Below are 20,073 nucleotides of genomic sequence, written 5' to 3' on the forward strand. Positions count from 1 at the left end.
AGGAAGCTTTACATTTTGAACAGAGAGGATTATCGTAAAATACAATCATTTAAAAGCTCACATGAAATTAAATAAAACAATTTATTCGTTTTAAGAGGATTATTTACTGCAAACAAGATATGTATTTAATAATGATTGCAAAATTGCTACTATGAAAAGAGTTTTGTGCCTGGGAAGAAAAAGATTCTTTGGATATTACGGGCCAGATGCAACAGTTTTACTAATTCCACGAATTGACAGTTTGATTCTAAATGACCGATGAAAACTAAACCCTTACATAGAAGCAAATTAGTAATAAATGAACGTGTTTGCCATTAAATATCACGTTAAGTTTGCTATAGTTAATTTAGAAAGGACATTTTGTTGTATGAAATATAATTATTTGTTAAAAAAATATAAAACAAATTGTGTTATTAGTTTTTATTAAGTGCACTAAAAATTAAAACATATCATTGATCATAATAGTGTAAATACATGATATAAATAGGCATATATTTCTCATCCAGTATCACCGTTATGTTTGTATAATGGTACTTAAATCACGTTATATAAACAATTTACACACTTTTACTGGTCGTTTTCCTTTTCTCATTATCAGGTTAACAATTGTCTTATATCGTTTATGGTTGTACAATCTTTCCTTGCTGTGCATAAAAAGAATACATTTCTGATGGGAAACGGACAGAGGAGCGCAAGTCGTAAAACTGTCAACCCCTCGGCCGAAGAATTCGTCGGGGTAGGACCAAGGAGCGCAGAGGTGCTTGCGCTCCTTGGTCCTACCCGTGCAAGAAACTAATCCCCTACTTACGAGGGTTGAACAAGACAATGCTTGAGTCGACCCTGTGAGTATATCCCATTAGTCGCGCCTCACTGACTTCACCATTGATTCAGGTATATTTTTCTAGTGCAACTTATTACCAAACTAATGTATCAACAAATTACCAGGCCGTACACTTTCACTTTCGAATTTAAATTGCAATATAAAAGCTGATCCTTCAGTTGAATGTTAAACCCCATTTAGATTTTTTTTATTTTATAAAAATGGATTTTAAATAGGCTACTTTTTAATAATTGCGACTTGATTAAGGTAGGTGACTTTAGTTTTCATGGTGTGGATCTAAAATCAATGAATGGAAATTATTGTAAATTAGTAAGTTTATTCACTTTTAATAACTGCTTTAAACAAATATAATCTTTGAAAAGAAAGGGGTATAGCACCGTTAGTTTTACCTTAGAAAAGGTGTTAAACCCTATTAAAATGTGCAAATTTGCAATGGGACCCCTTGCTATGAAATATATTAATTTTTATGCAGGAATGGTTTGTATAATCCTTAGCTAATTTAAATCCATGAATACAATTAAATGCTTTCAACGTGTACCCACCATTGATAAAAACAACCTGAATTTTTCATCTTAGTTTTATAGGTAAACTACCCGTCCTTCGTACGGGGTTGGCATATAAGTTTAAAATGCTTATTGTAGTTATACCCAAGCGTTACGTTTGCAATGGGGGAGGACAAAGTTTGATAAAATTTGTTTCTTTAAATTTACGGTATACTAAATGGTATTACGCATCTACCATAGTCATATTGTTCTACCACTTCATCTAAACAATAAAGAAAAATCAATTATTATGAATTCACAGAAAATCACAAATTATTCATGACATTAAAAACAAAAACATTACTGTAAACAATCCTACTTTGACAGTTCTCACTGCGTATCACAGTTTTTTGTTGCTGCTTAGTTAAAATTAGCTGTTTACATAAATGCTAAAAAACTATAATGCTGCACCCTGTTGGTAAATATTATAACTTTTTAATGCTTTTGTATATCATTGAACCAACTTTTTTAGTTGAAACAGCTGACTAAATTCTTAAATTCCCTTTAAATATGAATACTCATAAGGTAAACATGGGGAACTACAGAGCCACTGGGGCGGAGCACGAAAGGATTTTTGAGATAAGAATATGCCTATATGTTAATCGGGAATGTGAGCTGTCATCATGCCAAATTTCAGCCCAATCCGTCCAGTGGTTTATGCGTGATTGAACTTCAAACAAACACACAAACTTTCACATTTATAATATTAGTAAGATTCAACAGACAGAAACCATCTCTTCTTTATGATATGTAAAATGCGCATATCCATTGAAGTACTTTATTTTTCCATTGATTGATAAAAAGAAAAGGTAATACAAAACATACGTACCAATACAGTATATAGTTGATATACTTTGCAGTTTCTCAGACTCGAGAGCAAGGATCGGAGTCAGAATTTTACTATGTATATTGTATTTGTGTCAAAATGATGACTTTTTATGTGGACAATTTTGTACTATTTCGAATCCCATATATTTTTTCCAAAAATACAATACGGGCCATTCTCAATTCATTTCACATTTCTTAGGAGGTAAGCTTTACTTTTTAATGCCAACAGTGATAACATAATATTACAAAAACAAGATTTTACAAAGGAACAATTTTTTTAAAGTTACTTAGCCAACACTTTATATGGTAGCATGAATCAAATTCCATATAATTTTAAAGTTATTGCAATTCCAAATCATCTTCCTAATTTAAACTCAATTTGTATTACAGTACTTTCTTTTAGTTTTCGAATTATCATCTATATTTGGCGTTTATGTTGTCACCATGTAAAACGTTTGTTAAATGACACAAATGATGTATAATATAACATTGTCATCACAATGTCTAAATAGCAACATGTCACAACGTCAAACAACATAATTCATTGTTACTAATGTTTGTATAGGCCTAAAAAATGTTTAAACTGTAGGCCTACGGTTTGATGTTTTTCAAAAATAACTTTGTTCTCGCTGGATAAATAAGTTTGATTATTTTGCCCTGAAATAATCAGTTAGCCTTATTTAGATGAAACAGTTATTGTTAATTTAAAGAAAAATCACAGTATATTACATTGTGGATGCTGACTAATGGTGCACTCTGATTAGGATTTATTTGCCCCAATGAAGTATTTTTACCCACGAATCTGTGACATTAGTTAGAAAATGTACCAATTGCAGCGTTAACATTAACCGAGAATAGAACTTTCTTTAGGAATCTGCACCGGTAACGAATTTGTAAAATTGGTCACCTTATTAGATGTACAGCAAGAAATTAAAAAAAACCCCACGTCACTGATTGTAAGTTACTCATTACTTATTATCTCTTATTTGATTCTAGACTCAAAAGTTTATTTTTTTATAATAGACTAGCTGACCCGTCGAACTTCGTATCGCCTAAGTTATAGGTTTCCCCTAAGACAGACCGATGGAAAGAAAGTACCGTTACGTTTAATTTTCAAGATGATCTCGTTCGCATGGCTCAATCACGTCCTGGTTGAAGTTCGTTCGCTACGCTCACTCACCTTTGCGTTGGAGCTCGTTCGCTACGCTCACTCACCTTTAGGTTTGGAGCTCGTTCGCTGCGCTCACTTGCCTTCAGGTTAGCTCGTTCGCTACGCTCACTCGCCTCCAGGTTGAAGTTCGTTCGCTACGCTCACTCACCTTTTGGTTGCAAATTAGCTGTTGTCATAAATGTAAAAGAAATAATAGTGCTGCACCCTGTTGGTAATCCTTGTAACTTTAATGCTATTGAACATCATAGAACAGAACCAACTTGTTTAATTGAAACAGCTGTTATGATTCATTAATTCCATTTAAATATGAGTACTCATTAGGTTAACATGGGAAACTCCATAGCCACTGGGGCGGAGCCCGAGAGTCCGATCATAATAAAAACCACTTAGTTTTCCTATTTAATGCCTAAAGAATCAGTGTACCAAATTTCAGCCTCCTAGGTAAATGAGAAGTGGGAGAATTAGTGATGAGTGAGTGAGTGAGTGTGTCAGTGAGGGCTTTGCCTTTTATATATATAGATAATTTACTTTGTAACTGGTAACACTACTTGAATAAAGACAAGTTTTAATTTTTGTAGTTTACTCTTTTTTTAGAATTCCTTTTAGAGTACGTGCCGGTTATTGTTATTTGAATTTAGCATTAAAATAGAGTAATTATGTTTATATTTATTGGTAATCCGGAGGCTATAAAATCTACTTAAACGATGCTTAAACCATTACATTGGAAATAGCCAAGTAAATTCTGATTAAACAAATTTGTGCTTGTCTAAACAGTTGGGAATAATTATAGGATCTTGAGGAGTAAATGTTTTCATTAGATACACTTTTTTGTCGTCAATACAACAGTTAAAAAAGTAAACGAAACAAAATAATCGATTTATTTTCAGATATTTCTAACTATATACTTTCAGAAAAACCTAAGTAATTCTTATTCAAAAAGTATTTTTAAATTTAAACAAAGCCTATGTAAACATCACTACTTTTTGAAGTAAATTTAGCCCAGGCACATTGGGTGAGGTGAATAAAAGGTAGTATTTGGTAGTACGTACTTCTTTTCGAAGTATTTACTCGGTTTTCGGTGAATAAACATGCTAGTTGGTACTAGCCCCTAGTACAAACTACGAATTGCAGGTGAATAAAATGCTAGGTCGTACTACCCCTAGTACATACTACATCACTTAGGGAAAGTAGTATCTACTAGGCTTTTTCGGTGAATAAAAACCTGTTGGTGTAGTAGTTACTTCATTTTTATGTAGTACGCTCAAGGGCATGCTTCAGTTCATGATCGTTTGCGAATATGGCGATGTTTTTACAAGTCCGTAATAGGAAAACATACCTTGAACGAAGAAATATTGGTAACTGTAAGCAATTACTGCGATTCAAGAATGATAGTGTTGATTTTTTTTTACCAACGAGTTTTTGCCTGGCAATGGTGAAGTTGAGAGAAGAGGAGGGGCACTGTCATCTCGACAGAAAATTGAAGTTTTGAAGTTTTATTTTGTTATTTTGGTGATCCGGGTAAGTTGAGCTGTTTTTAGTACAAATTAAAATACCTTCTTATCGGTCGTAAATAAGATTTAATTATATAATAACAAAGTGATTTAAATAAACGATATTTTTTAATTGGATAGAATATTAATTGCATATTAGGAATTATGTAAAATTGCAAATTAATTGTTTATTTTTTTATCTCGATAGGATTGTTGTGTTTTGTTATTTTCCCTTTTTAGCGAATTTCCCTATAAGGAAGTAGCTATTACTGTAGGTGGCATGGTAAGACCTAGGACCGGGACCGATTTACTTTTTCTTTTGATGTCCCCAGAGGCCAAAAACACCACCATTCGCTCAAATTTGTAGCAATGCTACTAGTCACTCAACACGTCTGATACAACTGCAGGCGCTGTCAGGGATGACCAACGGAATAACGACAAACAACTGATAATCGCCGCGCGCCTGTTTTGGCTTGTTTATTAGTGAATCACTCTAGTAGGTACTAGGGGGTAGTACGTACTAGGCAGGTAGTAGTTACTACATCACATAGGGAACCCCCTAGTACTTACTACCTAGTTCTAGCTAATTCTTATTCACTTCGATTTGAGCAAGTGCTAGAACTATGTAGTACGAACTATGTAGTATGTACTACCTTTTATTCACCTCACCCATTGTCATTTGGCAAATATCACTTTTAGCAGTAGGCTCACCCACCTAATCCGGAAATGCACAACATAATATAATGTTGTTCTTAAGAATTAGTTTCAAGAATGGTATGCGTTGCTCCTAAATAGTACGAACGTCCGGTAATATTAAGTCATTCAATATCCTAACCTCTATCACGAGAGAAAATGTCAGGTGTTTCCACAGGACGGAGACGAAGGTTGAATCACGGGTCGATGATCAAAACCAATCACGTAGAATCATGCATGCTATAAGCAATTAATAGTCGTCATGCCTTCAAAGCTATTTCAAAATTGTATAAACTATACCTGCAAAACAAAATAATGTAAACATTTGATAGTTCTGAAACGCAGAGAGAAAGTTTAGCTGTCTCGAATAATCTAATATGATTTTAATTATAATAGAATAATGCAAATTTAGTTCCGTACTATTTAGTGATAAATATTTAATTTGTATTAAACTGCACTTAGAAAAATATGCAGTTTGTCTGCATTGAAAATGGGCTTATTAACGTAGGACAAAAACCAACTGTTTTTAAGATAACTACTTCGAATGCATAATACAGTATCTTGCATTGTCTCTGTTAACATATTTATAGTTTCAAAATTACTCCTTACATTTTCATTTTAAAGTAGTGTATTCAATGAGGCGCGACTAATGGGATTTACTTGCAGGGTTGACCCAGCCATTGTCTCTTTTAATCCGTATAATTAGGGGATTAGTTCCTTGCATGGGTAGGACCGAGGCGCGCAAGGTACCTCTGCGCTCCTTGGTCCTACCCCTACGGATTTTATTTATGACCACCCATTAGAGCAAGTATTGTGCGCTCCTCGGTCCGCGAATCATTTCTGATTACTCTAATCTCTTTTTTAGATTTAAATTGTCTTTGCACACATTGTGAGGCTGTCATTATTCCCATAAAATTCTTGAAAGGGCTAAGACCACTTTCTTCTCCGATTGAATTAAAAAAGCCAGTTTTGTTGCTCTAAATACAACATGAGCAAAGTAACAAGGAAGATTGCACGTTCATAACATTCTACGACTCTGAACGTTTCCTATATTAACAAGTAAGCCTGGAGATAGTCAAGCATAGACAAAAATCAAACTTAGAGTGAAAGTCAAACATCAAATTTTAGGTTATGTTTTGTCCACGTAGATCTGTTTCAGAGTGATTAGTTGATTCATTTGTAAATCCTTAATTAGGAATGATAAATAACTTGTGTAGATTTTTTTTTAATATTCAGAGAATACATATTTCATTTAGGTTATTAAAAAATAAGAATTTTAGAGGTAATACCGATACACAAAACCTATCCTATCTGTTATTTTAATCTGCTTATTAGCAAGTACTTCGGTCAGTTAGCCTGCTCCAAATACCACAAAAAAAGGTATAAAATATATTTCATGTGACTGACGGAAAAAATATTTTTGAATTTCTTGTAAACACTAACAAACAACATAATTGAACAGAAGAGCTACATTGCTTGCACTTTCAAAATTCAAACTCGCAGTCTCGCAGACGAATCATTCAGAATCATCCACACAGGACAGGATCAAGGTAGCCCACATACGTCCAATAAGGAACAAAATTTCTCGTAAACGAAATTCCAACAAGCTATACCGCTAATTGATTATTGATTTCTTAAAATAAGGCGTGTTTAGCCATTGTTTAGCCTTGTTTAATCAAAGTTAAATGAAATCAAAGAAGCTTCAAGTTTATTTGTCCAAGTCAAAGCAATTTTTATCTTTGATGGATTTTCGGAAATATTTAAATTTTGTTTAGTTTAAAAATATATTTTTCTTGTATCTGACTTCCCAACTGTCCCAACTCGTGGCAAGGAAATTCCCAACTTTTCTCTTTCCCAGATTCTAGGGGGGGGAGGCTACCCCCCCTACCCCCCCCCCAAGGCGACGCCCCTGAATCTTGCTTGCTAAAACTTTCAAACTCAACATTACAATGCAAAACCTGGAAAATATTTCCAGATCGCATAAGCTAATAGCATGCAAATAAGTTGGAATAAGTTAATACGATTCGGTTCATCTTCAGATGAATAAATCAGTGGAGATTGGCCACATTACCATACATTGGTGTGCGGCATCTATCAATTACTTTGGACACTTTCAACAGGTCACCAGCATGCGATCAACTCAGACCATCGCTCATCTTGAAGTGCTTGAATAATTGGTACCCCCTACGTAACTCCGCGGCAGGTCGCGTAACAGACCCAGCACTCAGCACTTGTATGTTTCTTATGTGTCAATTATGGTTATTTAATGCCTACGTGGATCTGTATGGTGACACATTTTTGTTGTATGATGGAACAAATTTTAAACCATTTCTGTCCATTATCGGCAGTTTTGATTTAAATCGCACTTTGGACATTGTTTGTTTTAGACTTGTATTAAAATTAGGTAACATACTGAAACTGTTAGGAAGGTCTAAATGTTTTGACTGTGAAACCAGACATGACTTAACATCCAAAATGAAACAGGTTTTTCATTTATTTTCCAAGAAACATTACAGTGTTCCCAATTATTGCATACAAAACTTTAACAAACTAAATATGAATGCAATTGTTTAAAGCTATTTCAAATATTTCAATCATAAGTACGCGTAACCCCTTATATTTAATAACACAAGCATCCTTGAAACACATTCAAACTCGATTCAAATTTCGCTTTCTCTTTACCGCATACCAACAGTAATAATGTTGCTAATTCTTAGAATCCGGCTGCTCTCCTAGAGAACTGAAGTCTACAGATTAAATTGGACCCAATGACGGCAGGAATATGCTAATGGCTGTAGTGGGCGTGGTTAGATGAGGGGGAGGGGAGAATCACTACTAGTGTTATAACAGCTGCGATTCTGCGTCTTGGCCCTCAACTAATCAGTAAGTATATATAGATGTGAGAAGTCAACATATATAAAACTATATATACTTATTGGCAAATTCACAATGTTTAGCGTTTCATAGACTGGCAGTTGAAGAAAGTGATTAGTTGTCATTGTTTAACTAAGCAGGTGACCGAGCTTTGCTATGTTTGGACTCACAGTTACTAAATCACAATGATGTGAAAGCTTCCTATGTTTCCATTAATATGTTATAGCTTTTTGTCGGATATTTTATGGTTTTCTATAGAACCTAGTATCTCTTAGCTCTACTATCTTAAGCTACTCGTATACTTGCGAGTATATTTAGTTAGTTTTCTACACAATATCCTTGTAGTGGAGCCTATCTAGTATAGCGTTTGGTAATGTTTATATCTCTGGGTCAAAGTAGTAATGTGTTCTCTTTCTAATACAGGGCGATAAAAGTCCCGGGAGGGTAAAATATTTCAAGGAGTAATAAAAATAGAGCTTCAATACTTGGTACACAGTTACTGGGCATTAAACTAATTTTAACACATTATTCAGTGATGCGCTGCCTCCTAAGGGGGTGTGCTAGGTGTCAGACGAAAATCTTAAATGTAAACATAGGTTGATATGCACATCAAATTAAAGGTCTATGTTAATGAAATAAATAAGCATCCTTGCACTGATTATAGCACGCCAAGTAGCTAATTGATGCATTTACTTACAGTAGTTCGAAGTATTCGAACAAAACAACACAAAACAGTGTGCTTATATTAGGCACGTAATACGTGTACGCTTGAAAATAAGTTGGCAACACTTAAAGACTACGATCAGCTGGTGCAGTGTTTCCCCATTTCGTTCAACGCTTGGATTTAACATAGCCTAAAAAGTGTTGTTTAGTGTTTGAATGACGAATTATTTCTATGTTTTATATTATAGTAAGTGTAGGAAAAATTTAATGTGTAGCACGACCGCAAATGGCCTATGCTGCACTCGAGGAGCTTTCCACACTCGCCTGCGACTCGTGCGTAAACATTTTTCTCATGTGCAGCAAAGTGCCACTTCGCACACCAGTTACACAAATAACTTTACGCCACACTACACTATTTTAACGAACTTCCCACGCAAGGATTTAGTCCAGTAAACAGCTGTTTGCCACCAGCTTAATTAAATGGGGTTTCAATGCGTACTACTGTACTGCAATGAGTTTTGCCGGACACCAATCAGCTGATTATACTGTATTTGGGCGGCAATGAGTAGTTATAAACAAAAGACTAGTGATTTTTAGTCCTTTAGTTGGTGTTAATATATAAGGATTTGTATAGATTTAGTAGTATGGCGTAAACGTACGTCACTCGTCCAAAATGTGTTTACCGGCAAACACTTATTTTCAGGAATAGTAACGTAATATACTATTTCCTACAATCACCTGTAAAAGTGGGCTTCCTTGCACTGATTATAGTACACAAAGTTGCCAACTGCTGCATTTACTTACTTTTGCCGCACACTTTTGACTTTGCCGGTTTTTTTCACGCACTCCAGTATTGCAACAAAAAACACAAAACATAGTCTTTAAATGTTTTATGCACGTAATCTGCGTAAGCTTAGAAATAGGTTGGCAGCACTTAAAGATAGTATGACTACGATCAGCTGATGCAGCGTTTCCCATTTCGTTCAATATTTGGATTTAACCTAACCTAAAAACGTGTTGTACAGTGTTTGAAAGACTAATTATTTATATGATTTATAGTAACTGTAGGAAAAATATAATGTGTAACTTGAGTGCAAACTGCCTTTGCTGCACTTCGCCCACTAGTTACACAAATGTCAATGCATGGTTTGACGTCGGATCAAAACATTCTTGAATTCGTGATCTGCTTAATATTCCGGTTAATTTGAGTACCCACATGACGTTTTAAAATTTGTTGTCGTTTTAGTTGTTTTTCCGTGTTATAGTCGTTTCCCACGGAAATTGAACGTCATTTTCGAAATCAGCGTTGAATTTCGAGTAGAATGAAACAATCTTTCAAAAATCTTGTGCAAACCCAAAAATGCATTTACCGTATGGGTACACATGATATTTTTAACTGTTTACAACTAGACCTCATTTCATTTACGAATTATACAAGGTAATAGTTTTAAATAGCACGCGTTAACATGACACGTAGTAAGTGGTAAGGCCTACCGCACACGAGAGACTTTTTGTCGGCCGACTATTTAGTCGTAGTCGGGAGTCAAAGTCGGCCCCATAGTGGTAAATCTGAGCGCGCACACGGGCCGACAGCAGCAAGACAGTCGGCAGACTGTCTGCAGACAGTCGGGGCAGTTTGGTGCTGACCGATTTTCCCGCCGACTGCTCCCCGACTCAACTGTCGTGTCTTATTGATAAAGGCATGGAGATAAGTTTGATCGCGCACACTGACGACTAAAAAGTCTGTCTGTCTGACAGTCGAGTGCATTGTTATCATGTGTATTATTATTGTTATTATGATAAGTATTATTATTTGTGTGTTATTGTTATTATTATGGCTTCGACAACCACCAGTGCAAGTGTTTTGAGGGACGTGAAAGTTGATAAACTTATCGATGAAGTTGAGGCACGGTCCCCTCTTTATAAAAAGACTTTGTAAGAGTATTTGGTCATAATAAAAAAATACCCCCGCTGCAGCAATTTTGCAGACTAATTGAATTCCCAAATGCCTGATTTAATTTTTTAATTAATCTATTTCAATAAAATTAGGACAAATGAGTACCTAGGTTTGCTGCTACAGGGAGGGTATTCAGGGTGTGTTTTATTAAAACATTAATAGCTGAGTATAAAATAAATATATTTGCCAAGTTTTATCAAAATACATCCATAAACAAGCAAACTGTAACAGTTTACTTGTTCTACATATAAATGACATGAAAATTTTAACTTTAAATATTTTTGAATTTCCCTGTAATCATTATGATAACAACAAGCATGATAAATTATTTGATTTTCAAGCTCTGCAAAATTAGCGATGCAAAATTAGCTCTGCAAAATGGGAAACCCCCAGTTTTACCCGATAAACCCCCCATAAACCCCCGTTCCCATAGTCATGCTGGTTTGCGAACTCATTTGAATAAAATACATGTAGATTTAGACGTTTGTAAAAAAAATTAATCAAAATCGTATAGTTTTTTTTCGAGTTATCGTGCTAACGGACAAATATATATATGTGTGTGTGTGAAACGGATGGTGCTTTTGTTGGCCTCTGCGGACATCAAACAGAAAAGGTAAATCGGTCCCGGGACCAGGTCTCACCATGAGACCTACGGTTACAGCTTAATCCCTAAAAGTAATGGGATGAGGTGTTTGAAGCCGGGGTATTAACAATTGGTAAAAAAATCAACACTCATTCATGAGTACATGATAATTTAATTTGTAATTTGTCCGGATATTTCCTCAAATCCGAGTATAGAGGTAAATCTGGCCTTTCAAGGTTCTCGTCCTATAAATTGGATACACCCAGTATTTTCTCTTAAGTTTTCATGCACGATATCTTATCAGTAACGCTCATATGACAGCGGGTTCTGTCATATACATCCTTTTGACACTCGAAAGACGACTAAACAGTCGTGTCGTGTGCGCACCCATAGTCAACGACCAAACAGTCTTGACGACTTTTCGATTGTCCTCCCGACTCCAGCCAGACAGATGGCCAACAGTCGGCCGACAAAAAGTCTCTCGTGTGCGGTAGGCCTAAGCTTTCTAACAGGTGTTGTTTACTAGTCTTCATCTAGCACATGTAGACAACAAGGAGCACGAGTCGAACCTACGTCATTGCACACTGGGTCAACCGCAGTTTTATATTATACATAGAGTATTGACCATCCGATTTTCGGTTATTTGTCCTTCCGTGTTATACAAGGGTGACTTAGTACAACAGTACCTCGTGCTATTTCTGGGTGGCACGTCTGTATAACGTAGTAGCGTAGTGGGTACGTCGATAAAACTCCGCCGGAAGATATACGCCAGGCTGTAGGGTGTCCGCTCACTGGAAGTTGCGCTCACGTAGTCATTATGTCCATATTATTACTTCAAACATAGTGTTCGAAGAAGTTCTGGATACATGTAAAAACGTAAATAGCTTAACATTATGTTTTTAAAAGTTAATCTCAAATGTAAACTCACATCTATGTAAGGACACATACTTAAATCAACTATGCACTTACAGTACTACGCAGTATTAACTGAATTTTAAGTACTTCAATTAAATGGGATTTGAGGATTGCGAATGCTTCGCACAGGTTGGCTAGTTTTCATTTGTAATATTACATGTCATTCATTCATCATTAATATTAATTTCTCTATTATTTCGTATGTTTTCTCCTATAATGTTTGTTAATGCCCCTAATAATGTGTTATTGCTACAATTATGTAATTATTTAATATTATCGATTATTTGTATAATGTGCTATCGGACTAAGGAAAAAGGGGTTTATGGGGGTTTTATGGGGGTAAAAATTGGTTTTCCCATTATTTGCCCTAAAAACACAAAATTGTACAATTTCCTTTCAAACCATTTTGTACAGCTTAAAAAAGAAATAATTTTGCATATTGGAGCTTTATTGTATGCCTGGTTACGGAGATAATAATAAAAAAAAAAATTAAATTTAAAATTCCCATGCTATTCTTATGGAGAATAGATAAACTGTTGTAGTTTGCTTGTTTATGGATATATTTTAATAAAATTTTGCCATTATATTTATTTCACATTAAGCTATTATATTTCAATAAAAAAAAACACACCTCAACACATTCCCTGTAGCAGCAAGCCTAAGTACCCATTAAAATAATATTATTTAAATAGGAAATAAATCTGACAATTTTAAGGGAATATTTTAGTAGAAATCCAGCCAGGTATATGGAAATTCGCTTAGTCTGCAGGTTTGCTGCGGCGGGGGTATTGTTATAACTAAGTGCATATCTTCATTGGGCATTTTAAATCAGCATAGCCTAATAGGCCTAATTATAGTTTAAGTAAATCAAGATTTACATACTTCAAATTGAACTGTGTGATTCTAAATTTAATCCACAAATCTTATTTTATTACATTAAATTCAGGGAAATCATTTGGCATCTTTCTTTGGACATTGACATATTACAATACATATCGTAATAAACTTAGCCCATTTCAGAGCAACAATTAAACTCGTTGTGGTAAAAATACAACGGTCTCTAGTAAAATAATGGTTATGAAATCCATACATCACTTTACTCACTAATATTAATGGTACAGTTTAAGCATATAACTTTAGAATCACACATTTAACATAAGGAACACACTTTAAACATAAATGCAAATTGTTAACAACAACATTTAATCAAAGAAAAATTAATTAGATAACAATATAACAATGAGCTGTTGAATTACTAACACATGTTTCGTATGATTAGATTATGCATACTGGTAAACCAATTATTGCCATCTATAAAAATAATTGGTTTTTCTTTTCCAAGTCGGGTTAGCTTTTCTACCCGACCGATTTTCATAATTTTGGCCTTAAACTAAAGGTATGGACGTACCGCAGATTTGCCATCAAGCATCGGCATTCATTTTGACGTATATTTCGAGTTATGCACAAACTGCCTCCCTGTACATTTCTTATGGGAGTTAAATTTGTTTTTTTTTCGAGTTCAATGTTTCGCAGGCGGACGATAGTTTACAGGAGGGCTCTTCTACCTGCCCGATTTTCATAATTTTGGTCTTAAAATAAAGCTATGCAAGCACATATTTTTGTCATCAAGCATCATCATTAGTTTTATGGCAGAGTTACGTATGTTCTATCTAATGTATTACTCGACGAAAGGATTTTTTCTCTTCAATTAAAGATGTATTCCAGCAGTTCTAATTACATTATACATTTTGGTCTAAAAACCTTAAGTGAAATACCAGCTTTCATTTGAGCTATTGATTATTAAGATCGGACTACCTAAAGCACACTGCTGAATCACGAATCAACAATAAAATAAATACAATCATGTTAGTACCTATCTGCAATCAATGATACGTAACTCTAGTTTTATTTAAGTTATTTTATATGTCTTGGTCTTATAATACATTGTACTTCAAAGGCTTTCACTTGAGATATTGATAGTTTTAATCAGTTAAGTTCAAGATACTATATCGCCCAATCAGAATAAATTTGATTATATCTTGGATATGGAATTTAGTTTTAGAAACATTTACTGTACTTAATTCTAATTACGTTATTCTATTTGTTTTGACCTAAGAACCTTCATCGAAATACCAGCTTCCATTTCATTAAATCACTCAGCTAAATCACGACCAACACAAATTGTTCAAAAAATTGAGTTATTTATCATCGATTTATGTATCGCTTGCAACCTCAACAGTACTTTCATAATTATTTGCAAATCTTCACAAATTAGGCTATCCAATGACCTATTAATTAATAAAATTGGTTAAGTAGAACTGTAGACTTAATTGTACAAAGTTTAACAACAACATCTTTAATTCAAAATTTTCTTACTACATACTATAAACCTGGAGGTTGCTTAACGTTTTTGCAAATAACTTTGAAACGGCGAGGAAATCGACCAAAGTGGAAGGTGATATTCTGAAAGAGAATAAAAATTCCTACAAATTACTATTATGAATTTCTTGAATATACTCAATAAAGGCTGCCTAAAGTTGGCTACAAATATAAAATTGAAAATATAAACCTGGAATAAAAGAAGTTTTAAATGTATTATTTTTTTATTTTTTTTACCTTAAATATTTAATAATATCAAACTTTCATAATTATTTGCAAATCTACACAAATTAGGCTTTCCAACGACCCATTAAGTAACAAAATCGGTCCGGTAGAAGTCTAGATTTAATTGTACAAAGTTTAACAAAAATATATCTAATTCAGTGTTTTATCACCACAATAAATTTGGAGATCACTTAGATTATTGCCAATATCTTTTAAATGGAGGGGAAATCGACCAAAGTGAATGTGATATTCTGAAAGAGAATAAAATTTGCTACAAATAACTACTATGCAATTCTTGAAAATACTTAATAAAGGCAGCCAAAAGCTGGCTACAAATAGAATCTTGAAAACAGAAACTTGAAAAACCCAGTTTTTCATGTATTTTTGTTATTTTTAACTGTTCACTACAAATATTTAATAAAATCACAATTTTATAATTATTTGCAAATCTACATGGGTTAGGCTTTCTAATGACCTAATAATTAACAAAATCGGTCCAGTAGAAGTCTAGATTTAGTTGTACAAAGTTTAACAAAAATATCCCAACTCAATATTTTCTCATTAATATAACTTCGGAGGTTGCTTAGCTTTTTTGCAAATAACTTTTAAATGGTGAGGAAATCGACCAAAGTGGAAGGTGATATTCTGAAAGAGAATAAAATTCCCTACAAATTGATACCATGCACTTCTTGGAAATATTCAAAAATGGCAGCTAAAAGTCGCGCCCAAATAAAAAGTGTGAAAAACACCGTTTTCAATGTATTTCTTATGGAAAACACGTTTTCTTTAATTTATCACCATAAATCATAACAAAAACAAACTTTCATAATTATTTGCAAATCTACACGACTTAAGCTTTCCAACGACCCATTAAATAATCAAATCTGTCCAGTAGAACTCTAGATTTAGTTGTACAAAGATTTGTAAAACTGAATTATATATATAATAATAGATAATAATAGATTATTCAAGGATGGTTCTGTGAAGTTTGGCGCAGATCCGTCAAAGGAGCCCAGAGGGTTTTAAGTGGGCTAATATCAGACTTTTTGAATTACAATGTTTACAAATAAATTAGCTGTTACCCGGCAACTGTTTGTAGGTTGTAATAATCACAACATGCTGTATTAGTCATTATTTAAAATAGTGCCACAATGGTTCCACAGAGAGTAGCACAGAAAGCTATTTTACTTTCGAATAAGTCCAAATATATTAAACCCCAATCGCAGCACACCTGTGCACTCAACGACGATTAAATTCTCCAACGTTAAATATGTAAAGATAAAATCCTTTATCAAAGTATTATAAACACTAAATGGGATGGCAATGCGTTAACATTTTTATCTTTTGTTCTATACCCACAGTGGCGGTAGATACGCCTAAAAACTTATATATTTATACACCTAATGAAAAAACAAAAAACATTGTTTATCCACTGGCAATTAAGTAAAATATTCAATTTTTATTTTTGGTATACACTTTTATTATTCATCGTAAAGAACAAATTACCATTTAAAATAATAGTTGTTAAGCGCAGCAACGCGCGCCGGGTAACTGCTAGTCCCTTATAATTGAAGAAACAGACACATGTAATATGTAACACATTGAAAATAAAAATTTAACTCAAACTTAGAATTTTTTAAACTTAATCCAACCTTTGTTTCAGGGTCGGAACAACTATGAAGTAGCTGTTATATTAAAACTAGCTGACCCGGCGAACTTCGTATCGCCTAAGTTATAGGTTTCCCCTCAGACCGATGGAAAGAAAGTACCGTTACGTTTAATTTTCAAGATGATCTCGTTCGCATCGCTCAATCACGTCCTGGTTGAAGTTCGTTCGCTACGCTCACTCACCTTTGGGTTGGAGCTCGTTCGCTACGCTCACTCACCTTTAGGTTGGAGCTCGTTCGCTGCGCTCACTTGCCTTCAGGTTAGCTCGTTCGCTACGCTAACTCGCCTCCAGGTTGAAGTTCGTTCGCTACGCTCACTCACCTTTTGGTTGCAAATTAGCTGTTGTCATAAATGTAAAAGAAATAATAGTGCTGCACCCTGTTGGTAATCCTTGTAACTTTAATGCTATTGAACATCATAGAACAGAACCAACTTGTTTAATTGAAACAGCTGTTAAGATTCATTAATTCCATTTCACATAAGGTTAACATGGGAAACTCCAGAGCCACTGGGGCGGAGCCCTTTTAAGAATTTCGAAACGGGAAATAGTTTACGTCCGATTCGCATACCTACAGAATTTACACACCAAATTTCATAACGATCGGTGAAGTCGTTCCGGAGGAGTTTGCAGACAAACACTGTGACACGAGAATTTTATATATTAGAAGATGTATTTTTAACATACAAAGGGTACTTTACTGCCATTCTATAAGCTGAAATAAAATGCAGCATCATAAAGTCAATGGAACATGTTTGAAGAAACGTCAATCATGCTCCAAAGGAAACAATAATTTAGGCACTTCTTCAATTCTAATCAACAATTAGTAAAGTTTAAAATTTTACTGCTGTACGATTTGGGTAAAATGGGGGGTATAGTGGATTCCTAGAAACACATTAATTTCCCTTTATTGAAACCATAGACAGATAGAATTAAAAATATACCGACAACAGTGCAGCACTTAGCATAAGTTCTTGCGTCCACCGCTGGGAGTGCCGTGTAGTTACGTTTCTCGTGCGCAGCAACTACACGGAGCTCCCAGCGGTGGACGCTAGAACTAATGATAAATGCTCACTGCTGTCGGTACATTTAATTCTATTTGTCTATGGTTGAAGCGTACAGTATTATCCCATAGTGCGTTTTAACGAAAAATTTAAAACTATTTTGTACAAAAATCCATATCAGCACGAGGAAAATCCATCACTTCAACTTGGAAACCAAAAATATCCGCCTTGATCTAAAAATATCAGGTAGCGGTTCGGAATTGTAAACGGCATTTTGCGTCATTCCAGATCTAGACCATGAGCGTATGTATAATGAGAATGCGTGGTGCGTTGGGAACAGCTGACACGCCAACCGTCCTCCTTACACTAGTTCCTACTTCTTTATCCCGGCTATCACTACCATAGAGAATCTAGGGATATGTTACTGGTGTCAATCTGTATATTCTTATTTGTCATGGATATAAACATTTACAACACGCTAAAAATATTTAAATTGACACCACGCCCAAGGTCCTCCTTATTTACAAATGCCTACCTCTTTGTCACGGGTATCAAAGAGTATCTACCTATCTGTCACTGATATCAACACTTAAAACATACCACCCACCCTCCTTATCTACAAGTGTCTAATTCTTCGCCATAAGTATCAATTATTGAAATGAAAGTCAACCTGAGTAATGTGTTATCGATTCAAATTTGTAACGTGCAAATGCTTGTATCGTGAAGAAGACAGTTATTTTATTTTTGCAGTCCTCTTCCTATATTTATCGATTAATTTGATGACATATAATGACAGTTAGCTATTGTGTCTCTTTATTAGTTTAGAATAATTTACCTCCCCAATCACCCGCAAAAGTATAAAGTATAAGAATGGGCTTTCCTAAATACTACGGTGTGGATATACTTCCATACCTTAGCTTATGCTGTCTACTTCACTAAAAGTTCACGCCTACTCATTCATAAAGAGATCATAATTCATATAACATTCATACGTGACCTTGAAAATACAAAAATCCGTCGAGACGCAGGATATGAATTTCTTATTCTGAATAAGAATGAATCTTCCGGCGATTTTTCTTCCGCCTTTGAATGCATCGGTCACCTTGGAAATGACAGAACTGCTTCATATGTGCGACGGTTTTGGTAATATATAAAACAACGATTACTAGGCCTAATATTTGTTTTAGACATATCAAAATTACTGAAAGTAAATAAAATAAGCGTCTTATAACACTTAATACAGTATATTTAGGCCTACTCTTATGCTGTTTTAGTCACAAGACGGTAAATATACAAAAAGAAGGTAAGTGGGGTATGAAAATTACGCATACGAGTATTATATTGTTTGTATTAAGGTCAAATCTAAGGGACAAGGTAAACGTTTCCCATAGCCTATTAGCCAAACCTATTCTAATTCTTGGAATCCATTGAATTCCACCAATGCAGTCAATCACCGTACTGAATCAAATAATTAAAAGAATGCTGTATGCTACTCGTACATTAACCTATTGTGAATCAGCGTCGAATGTGCTGAAAGTATGAATGAGAGACATATGGCACTCTTGGACAGCCCTGGCCCCATTCGGCCCACCCGTGCCGTGCCATCTTCTGTAACATGCAAGGAGCACTCATTTGCAACTGTGCGGCTGTTTGACAATCGCCTGATACCGCTTAAGCACCTGTTTACAATTGAAATGTCCAAAACCGGAGCCGACTCGTAGCACGTGAGCTCTCAGCACAGGTCTGGCGAGGCTCGGCCTTGGAGGCAAGGTCTGATCATTACCAACGCCTCTTGTATAATAGAGCTGATTGGCTTTCTATTATTGAGTTTTCCTCCTGCCAAGGTGGAATTCCATCCTGTAATGATGACCCACTTACGATGGACGATATTCCCGGTTGACATTTTTTCTTGTTGGAGGGAAATCAATTTATTCTCCTTTTGAGGCTGGTAAGTTTGAACTAAGAAAATCGAGGCCTTCGACCCTGGTAGACAGTCAATAGGAGGAGACGGACCGTGGACTGAAGGGACAAAGAGCCGTTTTACTGTATGCTTTGTCGAAGGAAGACTGCGTCTCAATTGTGATACGATGCGTTGAGGTGGTTGCTCGAAGGAATTTAAGCCCCAAATCACTTATTTTTTCTTAGTGGACCATTAAGAATTAATTGAATTAAAATATATAAATTCGTAGAATATTGAGAAAAATTATGACCATCGAATTGTTGTGAACCTTTTTTGTTCCGA

This window comes from Macrosteles quadrilineatus, unplaced genomic scaffold (genome assembly GCF_028750875.1).
Source record: "Macrosteles quadrilineatus isolate MER2022 unplaced genomic scaffold, UCM_ALF_1.0 Scaffold_3__2_contigs__length_128488019, whole genome shotgun sequence".
Classification (NCBI taxonomy): Eukaryota; Metazoa; Arthropoda; class Insecta; order Hemiptera; family Cicadellidae; genus Macrosteles; species Macrosteles quadrilineatus.